The sequence below is a fragment of the Taudactylus pleione genome, unplaced genomic scaffold, assembly GCF_031769625.1.
Source record: "Taudactylus pleione unplaced genomic scaffold, aTauple2 ptg000855l, whole genome shotgun sequence".
Taxonomy (NCBI): domain Eukaryota; kingdom Metazoa; phylum Chordata; class Amphibia; order Anura; family Myobatrachidae; genus Taudactylus; species Taudactylus pleione.
This window is the reverse complement of record NW_028285257.1, coordinates 674,166-695,820: the sequence shown is the minus strand read 5'-3', so window position 1 is coordinate 695,820 and position 21,655 is coordinate 674,166. Positions and strand designations below refer to the sequence as shown.

The 21,655-nt window shown below is 44.1% G+C and overlaps 1 pseudogene; it reads left to right on the top strand.

The window, feature by feature from the left end:
* Positions 1 to 21,655, top strand: part of LOC148474281 (cell adhesion molecule CEACAM5-like) — a 662,360-nt pseudogene that overhangs the window by 120,246 nt on the left and 520,459 nt on the right.

The window sequence follows — 21,655 nt, the reverse complement described above, 5'->3', positions numbered from 1 at the left end:
CGGGTTCAGACCTCACAACCTGGGTGGAGGGGAGTCACAATAGATACCCTCATAGAATCTGCCATAGAACATGATAAAAACATCCCAAAGAAGAGAGAGACCCAGAGCGAAAAACTAATGGCTGTCAGTATCCAAGCTCTGGAAGGAATGAAGGTAACATCACAGCCAGCAGACACACCTGCACCCACACACACCTACACCTGAACAGTTACACGTCCTCACCAATCCCACACCACTGCACGCACAGCCTTATCCCACTTATCACGCACTACCACAAGTCCCATACTACCCACAAACTCCATACCCCCCACAAAATCCTTTCCCTCAATATCCTTACCCATACCCACCACCTTTCCCTCTTGCTCAAATCCCACAACAATATTTTCATCCACCCCACTCAAAAACATGTTTTAACTGCAACCAAGTGGGACACATAAGTATGTACTGCAAAGTAAAGAACACCACACATGAACACAGGTTTCCCATGGGTTCATAGGCAACCCCAGTATCTTCTCCCAGGCCTTATATGACTGTTTACAATCTTTTCAATCTGCCAATGGATCTGTTCTAATGTAAAATGTGGATGATTTATTGTTGTATTTAGGTCATGTTTAAATGATATTAAACTGTTGTGCTTTATCTCCCACCCACAAGACACAAGGTTGCTAAGGATAAATGGCAGCCATGCCAGGCTAAGGTCAAATACTCAGAATACTGTCCAACCCAGGGGTCCAGGCATTATTTAGAGCAGTAGCTATTAATAACAAGATTTAATTGCAGGAACCTGTATGCAGATACTATATCCCTACAATTATTAAAAGTGATAGGGGGACTCATTTTACAGGTGACGTTTCCCAGAACACGTGTAAGGTGATGGTAATAACACCAAGATCATTCCAGATTGTCATTTCTTTTATCTGTCCCCCCTTTGAGATACTGTTTAAACAGGCAGCCTCATGTGAAAAAAAAATGATAATGATAATGAGGTTATTGTACAGGGTCTGACTAAGATGACACAGTACAGATTCCAGTGCATGCACAGGGAAGTGTATAGGCAGTATGGGGCATTCCTGGACAGAGATCGGGAGGTAACAGAGGGGTGCCAAATCCGGCGCACGCAGAGGTAGCATGCTATGCGAGTGTTGCAGGTGAAAGCGGCTATACTCAGACATACAGCTGCTTAAATGGGAGGCCGTACACCAATGGAAAACTTACCCTGACAAAGGGCTGGTGCAAGTTTCAAGGTGAGACCGATGGTGTGTCTAAAGATGCACCAGCCAGTAATGCAGCATTGTACGATACTGCGAGTGGGCATCTCAGTCCTTACGTCTGCATCAGTGTCCACCTCTGAATCAGGCCATTATCTTATCATCACTGAAATAAAGTGCTAGTTTTTCTGGCACTAATTAAGAAATTATTAGCACATAAGCCCTTGGAGTAATTCAAAATTACGAGTGACAGACAGATGTTGTCAATGGTCCTAGTCATTACTCACATTGGGGCATATCCAATTGCAACCGTAATTTTGAAAAACACAGCAGCGATGGGTTTTACCTGCAGCCATAAGGTTTTTCCTATCCAATAGGGTGCGTGATTTTTATCAAATTCTATTTGAACACCTCCAAACCAAATCTTATTTCTAAAATCTTTATTTTTAGGAAATATTGTCAGGACGTGCCTCTAAGACACTCCCCCATGACTAATTGTGGAAAGTTTCCAATTAGCTTAATTAGTCCAACAATTCCATGTAATTATTGTTTGTCAAAACTAAAAATGGCTTCAAATAAATTACCCAAAAATCATCATTTTATATATATATGTATATATATATATATATGTAACACCCTCTAAGGGATGGTATTTGTAAATACACCCCTCTCAGTGTTAGAGCTTGCTTCCTGTTGTAGATATTACATGCCTGAGACCCGGATCAGTTTTCAGGTAAAGGAGGGGCTGGAGAGATAGACACGCAGGGGTGGGAAGACTGGGTGTGTAGCTGGCAGAGCAGAGGGAGGAGGGGGAGAGAACAAAGGGAGTGGAGAAGAAGAATTTGGGAGAGAGCAGACATCTTTGGGAAGCTTCAGAGCTGGAAGCAAAAATGTAGCCCTCGTGCTCCCCTGGCAGGGGGAGATTGGCGGGGCCGTGGTGACTGCCACGATGCCCATCTAACGCCAAAGGAGGAATAGGTCTGGAGTGAGACCACTGAGATAAAGTCTGTGAGAGTCCACAGAGAAAGAGCTGGAAGGTTGCAGTGTGAGCCGCTCAGTGAAGTGTTCAGCACCCATGAGAGGGGTAAGAGACGCAAGTATATGTGTTGAAGAGATGGGGAAGAGGAATTTCCCAGGAGCTTTTACTGTTAAGGTACCAGAGGAGTCCCTTATGCATAAAAGCCCCCCAGCAGCCATTAAAGGGGGGGTCACTGTGGTAGCAGTGTGGCTATAGGAGCCATCCCTGTAGGATAGGGATGGACGGCAGCTGAGAGTTTGATAGCTGCAATAGAAAAGTCTGTATATTGCTGTCCCATGTGAAAGAGCAGGGGAGCAGAGACAGGCAGACTGTGTATGAGACACTCTGTATATTGTCTTAGAAGAGACAAAGGAGAGGCAGAGTGCAAAAGGACGTTATGTGAGATGTGTGTGAAGCTGTGGAACTACAGGCACCAGCCAGCATAGGGCCAGGTGGACCTGCATGTATGAAGTGGAGAACTACAGGCACCAGTCAGCATAGGGCCAGGTGGACCTGCATGTATGAAGTGGAGAACTACAGACACCAGTCAGCAAAGGGCCAGGTGGACCTGCACATATGAAGTGGAGAACTACAGGCACCAGCCAGCAAAGGGCCAGGTGGACCTGTGTGGGTAAAATGCAAAGCATTCATTGTGACTGTGCTTAAAGAGTGTGATGTAATGTAACCATATCCATAAGATTGTCATATACCATCTGACATGCCAAGTATATGAGCTGGAGGGAGAGGAGAAGCTGCTGTAACCATATTCTTGTCCTGTAGTCATGTGCAGGAGGAGAGAAATAAATTGGTTTATTTTTATAAGAGAAGGTCTGGCGCCCAAGTTATTCAAAAGAACTGTTGCTGCATGTGTCCATCTATACCTGTATCTATATGTGTGACTGTTATAAAGCCTGCATGGTCAGGGACCCCCTTCTCAGGTATTGCCCACACCCTGGAGAGCTAGCCTGAGGCAATAGGAGGTGTATCACTCCAAATGCACCTATGTACCACACTGCACACTGAAGGGGGGTTACATATATATATATATATATATATATATATATATATATACAATCGAATCCTGCACTCACATCAAGAATAATTCATCGGTGGGTTGCTATCCAAGATCAAATTTTAAACTGATCCAATTAATATCCACACAATATCCAGTCTCCAAGAAGTCATTCAATATGTAATCCAAAAATGACACAATTTATTCAGCATAATTTGTCCAAACGATTGCCATATAAATAATTTGTCGACGTTTCGGTTCGAATATGAACCTTTTTCAAGACCGGCAACAAATTGCAAAAATGCACCATGTGTGCATATTTCATATTACATCTAAAAATGAAACAACAAAGATATAATCAATATAAATTGAAAACTCAAATTACCAATAGAAAAATAGAAAATACAAGACACAGTGACACAGTCTATCAGGCTCCATACAAAATCTGCACAAAAGACCAACCACATTAACACATACACGACTGGACAAGAAGATTATGTGTATATATATATCTACACATATTAGCATTCCAAAAGAAAAAGCTAGGAGTATCACAGAACTCCAAATGCTGCAACCCAAAACCCAATCAGGGCTATGTTACACAATTGTCCCAGCGAGTGTGCATCATGGATACCTATACAGTTGAATATCAATGAAGTGTGCACAATCACATAAAGAAATATATATTATATCACAAACATAAGTGCTAACGATGACATTGCCACACAATCATTGATAGCCTAGAAACATTAAATAGTCAACCTTAGATACAACATCCAACTAAACAGCGAGCATATGACAAAAAGATGTGCGCTTACCAGGTTCAAATGAACACCACACTCCGCTATCTCCACTCATGGGCAACGTGGGACTCCGGTACACTAACACACACACACGTGTGTGTCCCCAACTGCTTGCAATCCCCCGGGTTGCCCAACTACGCATCCCGGCAGAAGTGGTCACAGACCAACCCCTGGTCACATGTTCCCTGTCAGGCCTGAAGTTCCCTACACTAGAGTCTGTCACCATCAGTCTGGGTGCGTTCCATAGGTTGCCATGTATACAAAGTAACTCAAAGTTAATCTGCATATCTACTCACAGGGAGGGACATGGTTAACCATTCATTCTTTGGATAAAAACGAACATTTAATAGACTTAATCGCTATAGTACATTAATGTAGAGGAAGACAGATTATTGGAGCCTGAATAGACACAGTGTTAGATTCCATCCATGCTGTCAATACCAAGAAGAGATAAATGGAAACTCTACACATACGTCTACAATGGAAAAATATTAAAGCCTAAGTAAACACATTGGTATATTCCATCCTATAGTAACAATATCACAAAAACAGAGAGAAAAAAATATAAACACCACACACATCTCCTATGTGCAAAAAGAAAAAATGAAAAAAATAAAAAAAAATAAAAAAAAATGAAAAAAAATACAAGATCAACAATAAGAAAATCAACAATAAAAAATATATAAAAATATATACAAAAATTAAAAATACACACTAATAGAACTTAAACAATAAACAGATACAAATAAATTAAATATATACATGTGGGTACATGCATGCCTTGATGTACACATGCATCCTCACATGTACAAATAAATATTTAAACATAAATCAAGTATAGATGTGCACAGATGTAACCGTGGTAGTAAGATAATATATTAATTCAACGTAAAATATAGAGTATATTTTAAACCAATGCAATCTACCACTGTGTCAAGACAAAAGTCCAAGGGAGGACTGAAACGTCGACTACTTATGATGGCTTTCTGATAATAAAATCCTTTTTCTACAACTACAAGTCTGGTGAGTGCGCTCAATATGTTTCTATGCTTTTGGAGCTACTATGCCCGTTCGAGTCTGCGACCCCAGCAATGGTGATACAAAAACATGAATGTGGACCTTTTTGCTTATATATATATATATATATATATATATATATATATACACAAGAAATAACTGTCACTCCCAGTCCAAATACTCAGAGCAAAAACAGTACAGGAAAGCACTGTTTTTTCTCTGAGTATTTGGACTGGGAATGCCACTTATCTCTTGTATATATATGTAGAGGGATACCACACCCCAAGGTGAGCACCCCAGCAAGCATTTGGAAGGCTCTGCAACAAAGTGAGTGCCGGTATTTTTTATGTTTTATATAAATTTGTGTTTTCATTTGAATCTAACCTAAAATGTTTTTTTAGAATTTTTTACATATTAATTTTTTTATTGACCTAAAATTACCCCGAAATCACTTTTTTTTAGAATTTTTATTTGTTTTATGCGTACAAAATTAAACAAGAAAATGTTTGACAAGAAAAAGTTTGTTTTTTATATTTTATTTTATTTTTGGGGGTGACAGACTGATTTTTTCTAATTTTTGCATGGGTATGTTTTCATAAAAATATTTGCACCCGATTTTTTAAAATTGAATACCGCAGGAATTGGGAGTGCACATACCCTAGGTGAAAAAATGGGCACGACATTAGTTTTCTCTGTCGCAAAAATTGCACTCTCAAATCGATATTACAAATTCAGTGATCAAGTATGAACATTTTAAGGCACTTACAAACCAGACAACATTCCAGGGCTGTAGCTGTGTTACAATGTTGGAGTAGCTATCTCCACTCTTCTGAAATCAGCATTTCTTTGCCATTTTTAATTTAAAACCCCCATCCACCTCTGATTACTCACTGTAGTGATCTGTACCTTCCATTTCTTCACATAAACTTTTACAGAAGAAAGTGGAGAAGGTGGCTTCTGGAGAGTGAATACTGAAGACTCAGAAAACATCTCCAGTGTTAAACTGTATGAGGGAACTCAACCTTCTCCATCTAATGAGATTGAAATTATATTTGCACTGCCCTGTATATGCTATTCATTGATCTGGAAAGTTATCTCAGCAGGGCAGGCGTGGAGGAAGAGTAGAACTATAGATCACAGTACACAATGGGATCAGAGATCTTGGGCCAGAGTGCATGGGAAAGTTGGAATTGGAATTGTAAAATAAAATATAAAGCCTCTCTCTTAGGAGAGGCAGGAAATTCAGCATGAAAGTTCACACAGCAGTGGTTCAAGTAAAGACTGAACTTAAATTAAGTATCATTACTAGAATTAAGATATTAGATGGAGGCAAGTGAGATTAGAGTGGTGATGGGACAGTTGACAGTTGGTGAATGATTATTGGACGTATCGGGGGTTGGCTAGTGAAACCCATGCTCTCGCAAGCACTTTGTGGGCCTCTTTTGGTCAGGGACTGTTTGTGGGCATCTCTGTACAAATCCCAGGCACATCTGCATGGTGGATTGGTGGTCCATAAGTACAATTAGTTCTCCATCTTTGGTATTAATATAGTTGTCATAACCCCTATTCCAGTTATCGTGATACATCACTGAAATGGTTTCCCAGCGCAGATACAGTCAGGTGCATAAATATTGGGACATTGACAGAATTTTCATATTTTGGCCTCTATTCACCACCACAATGGCTTTGAAATGAAACAAACAAGATGTGCTTTAACTGCAGACTTTCAGATTTAATTGAGGGTAATTACATCCAAATCAGGTGAACGGTGTAGGAATGACAACGGTTTCTATATGTGCCTCCCACTTTTTAAGGGGCCAAAAGTAATGGGACTATCAACTCAAAAGCTATTTCATGGACAGGTGTGGGCTATTCCCTTGTTATTTCATTATCAGTTAAGCAGGTAAAAGGTCTGGAGTTGATTCTAGGTGTGACATTTGCATTTGGAATCAGTTGCTGTCGACTCTCAATATGAGATCCAAAGAGCTGACACTATCAGTGAAGCAAGCCATCATTAGGCTGAAAAATTAAAACAAACCCATCAGAGAGATAGCAAAAACATTAGGTGTGGCCAAATCAACTGTTTGGAACATTCTTAAAAAGAAAGAACGCACCGGGAAATAATTCTTCTGTCATCCACCACAGTTGTTTTCCGTGGTCTTCCGGGTCTTTTGGTGTTGCTGAGCTCTCCGGTGCTAAGGGGTGTGCAGGTGCACAACCTATATTCATGCCAACAGTTAAAGACACATATATACACAGACACATATATACAGCTACACAAAAAGTTTCACAAACACACACACATATATATATTTATATATTTTTTTTTACACCGACACTATTGTACAGACACATATATACAGCTGCACAGACATATCTGCACACACACACATTTATATATATCAGCCATAACCTTACAGGTGAATAACATTAATTATCTTGTTACAATGGTACCTGTCAATGGGTGGAGTATATTAGGCAACAAGTGAGCCGTCAGTTCTTGAAGTTGATGGGGTTTATTTACAAAGTGTCTGGTTGTAAATCCGGGTGTTTCTGATCATATTTATGACTATGCCCAATATTTAAAAGGGCAATGCTTTTAGTAGCCGTGTCTTGCTAGGAAAAGCATCACCCTTTTACATATCGGGCATAAAAATGATCAGAATAGACCCCGAACTTTGAAGTAGGAAAAATGAACAAGCATTAGAATCTCAGTAACTTTGACAAGCGTCAAATTGTGATGTTTAGACGACTAGGTCAGAGCATTTCTAAAACGGCAGCTCTTCCAGTATGCAGTGCTTAGAACTTACCAGAAGTGGTCCAAGGAAGGACAGACAGTAAACCAGCAACATGGTCATATGCGCCAAGGCTTATTAATGCGCATGTGGGATGAAGGCTAGCCTGTCTGGTCCTATCACACAGAAAAGCTACTGTAGCACAAATTGAGCAGGGGACCAGAATCAAAAGCTGTGCTGGCTTTTTCACAGAACACATGAAATTGCCATTGAGGCCAAAAGCAGGGAAGAAATGAGGAGATAGTGTCGGTCCCAGCTAATAAGACCTGTGGCAGTCGTAGGCATCATCGAAAAAAGGAGTCTGTTTCAGAGAAATCCCTCATTTGTTTGATAGGCGGCCTCAACAGTGGCCTCCTTAGGTGACGACACCTGTGGTAGCTCTCTACAGCTGCCTAGTGGTAGCGCCGCTGCTGCATCCAAGGATGCTAACAGCATCCATCTCTGAATCAGGACCAGAGTACACCCCTGCAACATGCCCGCAAAACTCCCATACAGGGGCCTGTGTGCAGCCTTATGGGCCCTCTCCTCTTCAGCAGAGCAGTAGACTGTGGCTTTGTGCCTGAGTCTACTGCACATGCGCAGGTTTCCGGGAACATGGCGTCCGTGACTTATTTCTGGGGACATCTTTACTGAATATGTGCAAATCACTGGGAAAATGTCCACAGCGTCATTTTCCTGGTGATTAAATTCTATAGAACTGGTCAACGTGGTACTCCTCTGGAGAGGTAAATATAATTTTTATATGAGTGCAAGATGTTCAGTGTGGGCCCCCCTGCACCCCGGGGCCTGTGTGCAGCGCACACCCTGCATCCATTATAGATACGCCAATGCTCCCATAACATGCCTATCAGATGGAAGATCTTTGTGCATCTGCATAGCCACCTCCCAGTCACCGCCCAGGAACACCTATCATTTTCCAGAGTCTATGCATCTCAATTTATCCTGCATCTCTGTGCACACTGCACAGAGGGCCTGATTCAGACCCGCTCACAAGCGCAGGACGCTCGCAAGCGGGTCGATTGTGCCCTACTGCGCATGCGCACGATGGAGGGAGCTCCATCGTGCGCATGCGCGAGACCCGGCGAGCGATGGGCTTCCCATGGGAACGCCTACCGTCTGAAGCCGGCCCCACTGACATCATTAGTGATGTCAGTGGGAGTGATTTTGGCTCTGATAGAACCAAAATCACTCCAGGGCTTGCGGCAGCGAGACCCTACTGCAGGGTCTCCGTAGCAAGCCCGATGGTTGCGATGGTCAAGACCATCGCGACCATCATCATGGACGCTCGCATATGCTGTGGGTGGTCACCCACAGCTATGCGAGCGGCCAGGAGGCCGCTCCAAGTTGAGGGAGGAGGGCCCTGATTGAGAGTGAGCGTTCTGGTCAGAGCGTTCAGCTCTGAATCAGGCCCAGAGACCAAGTGACGCATACGCGGTGCAACTTTAGAGATTTAGACGGATGCACAGTCGCAAAAAAACATCAGCATTGTACCCAACTCAGCCCCTACATGTGGTTATATAGCATCAAAAATATATCACTAAAAGCAGTAGACAATCAATTACTTCTAGCCAGTCACTAGGAATTCCCTTCCCTGTATTAAACCTTTGGCATTATACAATGACACAAGGCTAATAACAACATAACTGTATAAATCACTCTGAAATGTCCTTATTTATCAACAAATGTAATCATGCAGTATTATATTATATTGTATTTGTACAAGCCTTGGTAACATCTGACTTTGCCTATTACCCATATTTGCCTACTTTTGAAAAGTAGTTTCAGGGAGATTACACACTATAGTAAAAAGTGCGGCGCTAGATGTCTGACACCACCCAAAAGGCGTGTCTAGATCCACCTATGGGCGTATCTGTTGCCAATTGGGTGTGTTCTGGACCAAATTAAATTACAATTACTTTATGTAAATACTTGGCATGTGATACCAAAATATTCTGTATTGCTGACATGGAGGCAAATTATGGCCCTCATTCAGAGCCATTGGCTATTTGCGGTCGTTCGTTTTCTAAAAAGGGGTGGCTATTCAAATGAACCGTTCGCACTTTGCGGACTGTTCACGCTTCTAAGTCTGAACGAGCGAGCAAAACATGCGAACGTAAATTTGAAAAATACGCCCCCTGGCCGCTCGCACCATACGTCATGTCCGCTATTTATTAGATTAATCGAGTACATCGACCAGCGTATGAACTGCTCGCTATTCTTGTGGTTGGTTTTTTCAACCACTATTTTGCGAGCAGTTCTGAGTTAAAAAAAAACAAGTGACGTGGTCAATGACGCTGCTGGATTAATTATGCACTCCCTTAAAACGCCCGTTTTGACCTTTAAGCACGCCTGCGATCGGATTTCCACTCCCCGTTTTCAAGCACCTTCCCCTGTTACCACCCACATACGCCTCATTCTGTCACTCAAAATAGCAGGCATTCGCTATTTTGCGAACACATGAATTTTGACCGCACTGACTGGTTCGCGCACGCGTATAGCGATCCGTACGCATGCGCAGTTGGGCAAACATCGCTCGGAGCGAACGAGCTGCCGCTTACGAGTGGCTCTGAATTAGGCCCTATGTCAGTACATTCCCATAGACACGGGCATAAGAGGGCCTTGCAAAAGGAAATGTGGACAAAATAAGAATCTGTTCCCCCACAACGATTCTAATTAAAATTCTTCAATAGATGACCACACAAATATAATAACACATCTTACTATATGCTGACACCCTAGCCCCCCCACTGACATTAATATGTCTCTTCTCTGCCACACTGACATTACTAGATCTCCCCCTACCACATTAACATTATCAGATCCCCCACACACACATAAACATTCACATTAATAGATTCCACCATCCACAAACATGCACACACACACACATTCCCCTCACCTCACCTCTCCTGCAGCACTGACACTGACCACAACAGATATAAAGGAGATTTTTTTGGCTCAACCTCTGAATTGTGAAACACTCACACACAGCTCCTCGGGCTCAGACAGCTCAGCATCAGCTCCTCCTCCATGTGTCCTCCTCGGGCTCAGACAGCTCAGCATCAGCTCCTCCTCCATGTGTCCTCCTCGGGCTCAGACAGCTCAGCATCAGCTCCTCCTCCATGTGTCCTCCTCGGGCTCAGACAGCTCAGCATCAGCTCCTCCTCCATGTGTTCTCCTCGGCTCAGACAGCTCAGCATCAGCTCCTCCTCCATGTGTTCTCCTCGGGCTCAGACAGCTCAGCATCAGCTCCTCCTCCATGTGTCCTCCTCGGGCTCAGACAGCTCAGCATCAGCTCCTCCTCCATGTGTCCTCCTCGGGCTCAGACAGCTCAGCATCAGCTCCTCATCCATGTGTCCTCCTCGGGCTCAGACAGCTCAGCATCAGCTCCTCCTCCATGTGTCCTCCTCGGGCTCAGACAGCTCAGCATCAGCTCCTCCTCCATGTGTCCTCCTCGGGAATGGCTGGGCAGAGAATGCTGGGAGCATCAGTCTCTCCCAGTAGTCTGTGTGAACTTTGGCTGGTGAGTCAGCTGCTCTGTGCAGGGGTGGACCCAGGAGGGATCTCTCTGTAGTAAACGGACTCCCTGACCCTGCGTCTACATCTGGACTCGCGCATGCGCAGTCCGGACTTTCTGCAGTGCTGTGAGGAAAGCGGGGGATTACATCTAGTTTGCGGGGTAGCGGGAGCTCCCACCTCAATTCGGGAGGCTCCCGCGGAATTTGGGAGGGTAGGCAAGCATTCTATTACCTGATATATGTTTGTTTCTCTTTCAGCTCTCCTCAGTCTGTGGATGGATTTGACTAGTGGGATGATTAATATTCAGCTGATCCCTCAGTATCCAGTGATCCAGGAATCTGTCACCCTGAGTGTTACTGAGATCACTGGGAGTATTGTGTCTGTCACTTGGTATAAAGGACTAAACACCAGTGCTGGGGATCAAATCCTCACATATATTCCTGATGTTACTCCCTCACTAATTCCTGGGCCTCAGTACTTCCCTCGGGCCAGGCCTTTACCTAATGGCTCATTACTGATCTCAGATCTCCATATAACAGACAGCGGTGATTACACAGTGCAAATACAGACAGAGAAACCACAAGAACAAGCCTCTGTGACCCTGTCTATGGTGAGTAACGTGTAGTCACTGTGCCAGGCAGATGTGTGATGAATAATCAGAGCCGTAACTAGACTTTTTGGTGCCCTGTGCCAGAAAGAGCATTGGTGCCCCCCTCATTTTTCAAAGGGACATAATGCATCCAAAAAAGGGCCATGGCTTCATGGGGAAGGGCAAGGGAAGAGATAGGAAAGGCCAGGAGATGCTGGGGATGAAATAAGAGGAAGCTACAAGCAAGAATGATAATAAACAGAAATTTGACAGGCCCAAACAGCGCCCCTTGACCTGTGGTGCCCTGTGCGATGGCACCGGCCACACTACCCTAGCTATGGCCCTGTGAATAATGATTGGTGCCTTCTCTGTGTGCGGCTGCTGGGTACAGTGGTAGCTCCAGCTCTGCATATGTATATATTACATCAGCCCTTACTACTAGGCTGGAAATCATAGAGTGGGACAAGCAGGCCCAGATTAACAATTCGGCAGATGGGACTACAGCCCCAGGCTTCCACATAAAACTAGGCCAATCATAATGACAGCATGATGATCAGTCACCCAGCTGGCCACATGGTCATCCATAAATCAGAAGTAATAAAATTGTGTTTGTATTTTCCTCACAAAATTATGCAATTTTTCTGCTTATATGTATTTAGGGAGACATTGGGGCTGATAGTTTAGGAATGTACACTCCTACATGTTACTGGCCACACCCACAAAGCACTGGCCACACCTCCTCCAATTAATATGGGGTCTATTTACTAAGCTTTGGAGAGAGATAAAGTGGATGGAGATAAAGTACCAGCCAATCAGCTCCTAACTGCCATTTTTCAAACACAGCCTGTGACATGGCAGTTAGGAGCTGGTACTTTATCTCCATCCAAGGCTTAGTAAATAGACCCCCTAAGACTCAACTGCCACTCTTTGACCATCTGAAAGGTTGGGATGCAATCTCGGTCTGACAATGATGGGTCTTTCTCCTCATTGGTGAGAGACACTCTCGGCCTCATGCAGAATATTACTTACATCTGTTCTGTTAGTGTAAAATATGCTTTCTGTATTGTAAATGCGCTCCAAAAAATACATACATATACAACTATATCACCTCTAAAGTCCGTATGACTGGAGAGGTGAAACAGGTTCAGGGGTAAATGCAGAAATATGACAGTGGGGATATATATATATATATATATATATATATACACACAAAGAAATGCCCTTAACCTGCGCTCAGCTTTATTAGTATATAATAAATGGATACAAAACGTCTAAAACAATCCCCCTGTTAGTAGGGGCTAGAACACAATATTTTATAGAGTAGTATAGAAGATGTGCCCCAAAGAAAACAAATAACGAATTGTTCACTTCAATTAAATATATAAAAAAAAGTCCAATATAAAATAAGCTCGTAATCCAATTTGCAGTATTATAAATTCTAAGAAGAGATGGATCCTACGGCCGACTTGTGCACTTTATGTATACTAAAAACTTCAGTGTGGCTTTTCTCCCATACAATTGGATTTTCTTAATATGAAGAAAAACTCCTTATCTTCTTAAGGAGATAAATATCTAAAAATAAACCCTTGCACCAAGAATACACCCAAAGAAGGCCCAAAGGCCACCATTAATATAAAAATATTTATTATACATAAAATCTTTTTCAATCAACAGTATACAGCCAGAAAGAATTCGTAGTTGTATTGATATAAAATAATATCACACCTCAATATGTATAACGCCCTTATATAGGGTAGATAGCACACACCCTTATATATACATAAATATATATATGGAGATGGAAAATTGCAGCACCAAAAGAGGTAGAAACTCTTACACTGATTTATAAAAAATAATTGTATAATTGTATACACAAATTAGTGTATAGAGGCCCTGATTCAGAGCCGGACGCTCTGAAAGAGCACTCGCTCTGAATCAGGGCATTTTTTTTTTGTGCGGCCTCCTGGAAGCTCGCATAGCTGTGGGTGACCACCCACAGCTATAGCGAGCGGCCAGGATGATGGTCACGATGGTCAAGACCATCGCGACCATCGGGCTTGCGATGAGACCGTTGTGGTAGGGTGTCGTGGCCGCAAGTCCCAGAGAGATTTCGGCTCTAACAGAGCCGGAATCTGTCCACTAACATCACTCATGATGTCAGTGGGGCCGCCCCCAAATGGCAGGCGTTCACATGGGAACGCCTCCGTTTGGGCAGCCACCCCCCGGTCCATCCACCAAAGGGGGCGAGCTGTCACTTAACACCGACAGCTCGCCCCCTTTGTTGCAAGACAAGGATCGACGGATTTCCCGTCGCTAGCCGGGTCTCGCGCATGCGGACAACGGAGCCAGCCACTATCGACCCGGTTGCGAGCGCTCAGTGCTTGCGACCGGATCTGAATCAGGCCCAGAGACCAATGGGAAAGAAAACCTGTATAGATGGTGAGCTACCTGTATACAGCACTCCCCAGCAATAAAGGTGTCGGCTCAATCAGAAGTGCAACACTGGAGATCTGTTGCTGACGGAAACATACAATAATTAAATCTGCATTTGAGCGCCCAATGTCTTGTATATTTTATGTGTATACAAAAAGGAATATTCAATTCCATGTAATAAGGTAATTATTTCAAAGTGCAATATGTGCTAATGTGCAAAAAATGTGATAAAACTCTAATAATCTTTGGTATTTTGTGTATTCGAAAATTATAGTACATTCATACCATAGAGTGCATCATGCAAAAAAAGTAGTACATAATAGACTTTTCTTAATGCTTTTAAAGTGCACCATGTTTATGTATACATTAGTAAATGCAACAATATACCCTTAAGTATCTAAAACAATGATAAAAATAATTGTTTATATCAGTGCATTGTGCAAAAAAGGTGCATACTAGAATTTCACAGCACCTATCATTTTGTGCAGCAATACTATCACCTATTAATATATATAAATATGCAAAAAATGGATACACAATTACTTTGAGCTAAAAGAGCAATTTAATAAGACAATATCTAGACATAAGAGGTGGAGTAGACAATAAGTCAACATGCATTGGACATTTTTTTTAACCACTTGCCTGGCACGGTCGTATCAGATACGACCATACCAGACTGGGCTTTCCCTGACTTGGTCGTATCTGATCTGATACAACTAGTCAGAAATGCCCTGTGGGTGGCTGTTGGAGGAGAATGTTCCTGCAGCCACCAGCCCCAGAGGGACCTCCACGGTCCCTCTGCAACTACATTTTCTAATCATTTCTGCTGATCACTGCTGGGCACAGGGATCAGCCAGCCCGGCGCCTGCTCCCCTCTACGCACACACCCGGTGCTGCTCCTGGCAGATGCCGGGTTAGTGAACTAAATGGAGCCTCTGCTCCTATGTAAGCCCCGTGCAGCCTCTGCCTGCTCCCTCCCAGCCACTCGCTCCCCTCTTCACTGATCAGCTCGGCGCTGCTCCTTGCAGATGCCGGGCTGTTGCTATGAAAGGAGCCTGTGCTCCTGTGGTAATGAATATATAGCCGCTGGCCCCCTGATTAGACCTGGCGCTGCTCCACGCAGACGCCGGGTTATAAGACTGAATGGAGCCTGTGCTCCTGTGTAACCCCAGCGTGGCTACTCGCAGATGCCGGGGTAATGAACACATACACAGCTGCTGCCCCCCCCTGGTTTAGACCTGGCGCTGCTCCTCACAGACGCCGGGTTATTAGAATGAATGAAGCCTGTGCTCCTGTGTAACCATGATGCTGCACTGCCGGGGAAATTCAGAGACTGGAAACTCTGGGCCTGATTCAGACCCGCTCGCGAGCGCTGAGCGCTTGCAAGCGGGTCGATGTTGGCCCAGTGCGCAGGCGCACGAGGGAGCCGGCTCAGTCGTGCGCATGCGCGAGACCCGGATAGCGACGGCCAAGGTAGGCGTTCCCATGGGAACGCCTACCATCTGGGGCCGGCCCCACTGACATCACAAGTGATGTCAGTGGGAGTGCTCTTGGCTCTGATAGAGCCGAAAGCACTCCAGGGCTTACGGCAACGAGACCCTACCACAAGGGTCTCATCGCAAGCCGATGGTCGCAATGGTCTTGACCATCGCGACCATCTTTTTGGCCACTCGCATAAGCTGTGGGTGGTCACCCACAGCTATGTGAGCAGCCAGGAGGCCGCTCTAAAAAAGAGAAGGACGGCCATTGGCAGGTTACAGTGATTTATCCCCGATCCATCCCTTCTCCCCTGCTTACAGAATATTTGGTGCTCTTGAAGTGTGCTGCTCATTCCTGACTGACACAGATCATATGCTGGCCCCTGAAGTGTGTACTGCTCATCCTTGACCCACACAGATCATACTGTATGATGGCCCCTGAAGTATGCCCAATTCATACCTACACACACTTCTCCTCCTTCTTCTCTTCCAAACAACAGGGGTGGGCAATCCTAAGGATTGTTCACTCCTACCTCTCCATATCTTCCCAGCAACAGGGGTGGACAAACCTATGAGGATTATTCACCTCATGATATTGGTGACATAGGGCCTGATTCAGACCCACTCGCAAGCGGCTGTCCACTCACAAGTGGGTCAATGTTGTGCACTGTGCATGCGCACGACGGCGGGAGCTCCGTCGTGCGCATGCGCCAAACGTGACGAGCGAAGGAAAGTCCTTCGCTCGTTGTGTCTGATCAAACGGGGCGTGCTGTCGATGTTGATTGACAGCACGCCCCCTTTGGTGGGCGTGCCGGGGGCGTGCCTCTTGACGGGGGCGTTCCCAAGGGAACGCCTACCGTCAGAAGCCGGCCCACTGACATCACTAGTGATGTCAGTGGGAGTGATTTTGGCTCTGATAGAGCCAAAATCACTCCGGGCCTTGCGGTTGAAAACCTCAACCGCAGGCTCCGGCTCGCAGTTTCGATGGTCGCGATGGTCACGACCATTGCGGCCATCAAACTGCACACTCGTATAGGCTGTGGGTGGTGACCCACAGCTATACGAGCGTCCAGGAGGACGCTCCATAATTATGGAGGGCGGCCCTCATTCAGAGCGTGCGCTCTGCTCAGAGCGTACGGCTCTGAATGAGGGCCATATTGTTGAGAGTCCTGTGATAGTGTAGCTGAGGAGAGAGAGAGATAGACATCAGTGATTGAGATAAGGATACAATTGTTAGATATTACAGTGACTGACACAATTATAAAAAAGTTATAAAAACTGTGATCATCAAAGTACGGTGAAAACCATTATCCATGTATCATCTACAATAAGAGTGCAGCGATGTCCACCAGTGATACAGATTCTGGAAGTGACATGTATTCCAGTGATGAAGAATAACTACTTTTTGATGCCACTCATGAAGAGCAAGATCAAGAGGAGGGGCGCCAATTTTGCGCTCTATACGCGCAAAACTGTGGTCCAGCGCCACCACAATTTCCCTTCATGGGTGAACACCAAGTGACAATAGAAAGTGGAATTCTGGGATATTTCAAATTGTTTTTTGACCTACACTTGGTCGAATTGATTACTGTGGAAACAAATCGGTATGCTGAACGGTGCAACACCACGCCAGTTTTCAAGAAGCAATGATTGGGTCCCAACAAGGGCTGCAGAAATACTGGTATTCTTATCTCTGCTAGTGCTGCAAGGCTTGATACAAAAACCTCTGCTGGAGTGGTACTGGTCTAAGAGGAATGCCCTGGCGACACCATTTTTTGCATCAATAATGTCCCACAGATGGTTTATCTTACTGAAAAAATTCCTACATTTTGTAGATAATCAGGCTGAAGAAAAAGCCCATCCCAACCCCAAACACCAGAAAATATGGCTTGTTTAGTCCTACTTGTCCAAGAGGTTTTCTGAACTACTGACCCCAGAACGAGACTGTCAGGACTTTAACTATTTCAGTACATAAAGACAAACTACACTTGCCGAAAGTTCCACTGTGGTCGTTGGAGGATCTATCCTTGTTACTGGCGCTCATCACATCCAGTGTACAGAGTGTTAAAGTGATCATCTGTTTCTTAGGTGTCGTCAGGTTGTTGGATTCCTTGATTGCTTATTATTCCAAACCTGATTCTATTTGGGTCACATGTTCTGAACTTCCTATGGATCACAGACCTCTAGTATAAACCCGTTACTAACTATGCCTCATATGCCTCAACTATGTCTGTGCAACGTTACTTTCAGGTCTTCCTTAAACTCTGCCAGATCCCCGCTGTGCCTGGTGTATGCTGTGGACCTCGCTACATTCCTGCTCGTGTTCCGGTTCAAGTTCTGATACATGTTATCAGCTGCACTACAGAGCTCAGCATTGCCATTGTTTTTCCGTTGTTATCCTGCTCTATTACTGCTATTCCATTCTACGCTACACTATTTGGTTTACTTGTTATTATTGACTCATACGGACACTGGGGTTACTTCTTCTACAGTTGTCAACTGCACTGTTACAGTCTATCCTACCAGGACTGCATTATGCCTCAGGGCTCAACCCCACTCCGGACCTTCATTACCCCGCAGGGCTCAACCCTGCTCCGGACCTTCATCCTGCCGCAGGGCTCAACCGAGCTCCAGGCCTTCATCACATCGCAGGACTCAACCATGTTCCGGACCCTCATCACATCTCAGGGCTCAACCCTGTTCCGGACCCTCGTCACATCTCAGGGCTCAACCCAGTTCTGGACCCTCATCACATCTCAGGGCTCAACCGCATTCCGGACCCTCATCACGTCTCAGGGCTCAACCCTGTTCCGGATCCTCATTACATCTCAGGGCTTAACCTCATTCCGGATCTTGTTACATCTCAGGGATCAACATTGTTCCGGACCTCCGTCACGATACAGGGCTCAACCCTGTTATTGACCTCCATTCTATCCTGAGGCCCTAGCCTTGTGTTGAACTCGGGGTTCCACCCCACACCAGTTCAATGTGTACTTTGAACTTTGTTTCTCACAGGGGCATTCCCCTGCACCTGTTAGTGCATGTCATGAACTTTGTGTTATTGAGATTTAATGTGGAACTTTGCCATACAGTTTTTGTTCTTGAATTCTTGTTCTTCTATTTACTTTTATTTTGTGTCAGTGATATTTCATGAAAAAGTCATTCCTAAAACCACCTCAGTTTATATTTCCTAGTAAGCCTGACTCTTCCCAGGAGCCTCAAGTGTCTATAGCTGTGACAGAGACATCTCCGTTGATGAAGGTCTACTGCTGTACAAAGGCAGACTGGGGTGGAAGCAGTATATTCCAAGTTAAATATCCAGATTTGGAATAAAAATGTACATGCTGTGTGAAGCAAAATCAGGATACATTTGCCACCAGCATTATATATACAGGCAAAGGGACTATAGTGGACACATAATACCAAAGTTTACCATTATCTGTGCAAACAGTAATGAGTCTATTGAAACCCTTACTCAATAAGGGATATTGCTTCACAACAGACAATTTTTATACATCCCCTCTATTGGCCGATATATTGCTGACCTATCGGACTGACCTGAAAAGATGCCCCTGAAGCACTGAAGAAGAAAAAACTGCAAAAGGGAGATATTGTAGGCTTTCAACGGGGAAAAGTGTGTGTGATGAGGTGGAGAGATAAAAAAAAGATGTCTGTATCATATCTACAGTCCACAACATAGAACTTGTAGAAATTGAAAAATCCTACACAACCAAAATCAAACCACAGGCTGTTATTGATTCTAATTTGACAATGGGTGGGGTAGACCGTGCAGACCAGCACATTACTAATTATCCCATAAGCCGTAAAAGGGGTAAGAAATTTTATATCAAAATATTTACCCACCTATTAGACCAAGCAATTTGGAATGTTTACATCCTGTTTAAAAAAAATGAAGGTGGTAAAACCCACCTACAATTTAGGCTGGAGCTAATAGAGAATCACCACACAGCAGAGACCTGCACAACAAAACGTGGCCGGCCACCACCTAGCCCAAACCGCTTACAGCTAACAGAGAGGCACTTCCCAGAGTATGTCCCTACTACAGAAAAAGACAATGCAGCCAGAAAATGTGCTGTTTGCTGCTCTAAGAGAGATGAAAGTGGCAAAAAAATATGCAAAGAGACACGATTCTACTGCATAGAGTGCGACGTTGGACTTTGTGCTGTGCCTTGTTTCAAAGACTTTCATACTGAAAAAAATGTCTAAATGTTCCATTACACTGAAAATTACTGTTACATGAGTTTTATATAAGTCTTAAATAGTTTAAAAGTGTTTAAAGTTCAAGTTCATGAATTTGAAAAAAAATAGCTATTTTATGGTATACAGTGTACTATGGGCCTGATTCAGAGCCACTCGTAAGCGGCAGCTCGTTCGCTCTGAGCGATGTTTGCCCAACTGCGCATTCGTATGGATCGTTATACGCATGCGTGAACCAGTCAGTGCGGCCGAAATTCATGTGCTCGCAAAATAGCGAATGCCTGCTAATTTGAGTGACAGAAAGAGGCGTATGTGGGTGGTAACAGGGGAAGGTGCTTGAAAATGGGGAGTGGAGATCCGATCGCAGGCGTGCTTAAAGGTCAAAACGGGCGTTTTATGGGTGTGCATATTTAAAACAGCAGCGTCATTGACCACGTCACTGGGTTTTTTTTAAGCCAGAACTGCTCGCAAAATTGTGGTAGCAAAAACCAACCACAAGAATAGCGAGCAGTTCATACCCTGTTCGATGTACTCGATTAATCTAATAAATAGCGGACAGGACGTAGGATGCGAGCAGCCAGGGGGCGTAGTTTCCCAAAAAACGACCGCAAGTTTTGTACGCTCGTTCAGACCTAGAGGCGTGAACAGACCGCAAACAGCGAACGGTTCATTTGAATAGCCACCCCTATTTTCTGGACGAGCGAGCGCTAATTGCGTCCGGCTCTGAATCAGGCCCTATGTTTCAAAATAGAAAAAAAAAACAGAAAAAAAAAGATTTTCTTTAATAAAATTGTGTTGAATAAGTTTTAACTAGATGTTCTTGACCTAATTCAATCATAAAAAACCCGACAATTTCGGAGCTGTTTTTGGGAAAAGAATTTGCCCGTTAAGTGGTTAAAAAAATAAATTAATTAATAATATACTGTACATAACACATCACATGAAGTATATAAAAATGGCTTATCAGGTAAAACAATGGTAAGTTCATGAAAGGTGAGAGAAGTCTCCAACGCGTTTTATCCGGGTAACAGACTTCTTGAAGAGGGAAGCACAGGTACATACAGAAAATAATCAAATGAACATAAAAGATCCCAGCACTCCTCTTGCTTGTCAGTCCACTGCAGTGGCTTGCAGCAACAATCAGCCATGCTCTCGCAGCATAGCCCTTTGTCCCTGGCACTACAGCCACTTAGGCCTACTAATTGGCTGCTTGCCGGCATCAGTGCATGGAAGACTAGGTGAATGGGGGGTTCAGAATCCTCCTCTGCTGCTGATTTCATGCTGGCTCTGGGTGACATAGAAAACCCGGAATTCCATATTTCCACTTTGAGCTGTGCAGCCGTGAAAACCCGAAGTTCCAAACTGCTGCTGTAGCTGCAGAATATGCTGGTCTTGTTTTCTTCTCCCTTAGGGGTATATTAACTAAAGTGTGGGTTTTTAGAAGTGGAGATATTGCCCATAGCAACCAGTCAGATTCTAGCTATTTTCTTCTAGAAGCTGCTAGATAAATGGTAAGTAGAATCTGATTGGTTGCTATGGGCAACATCTCCAATTCAGAAAACCCG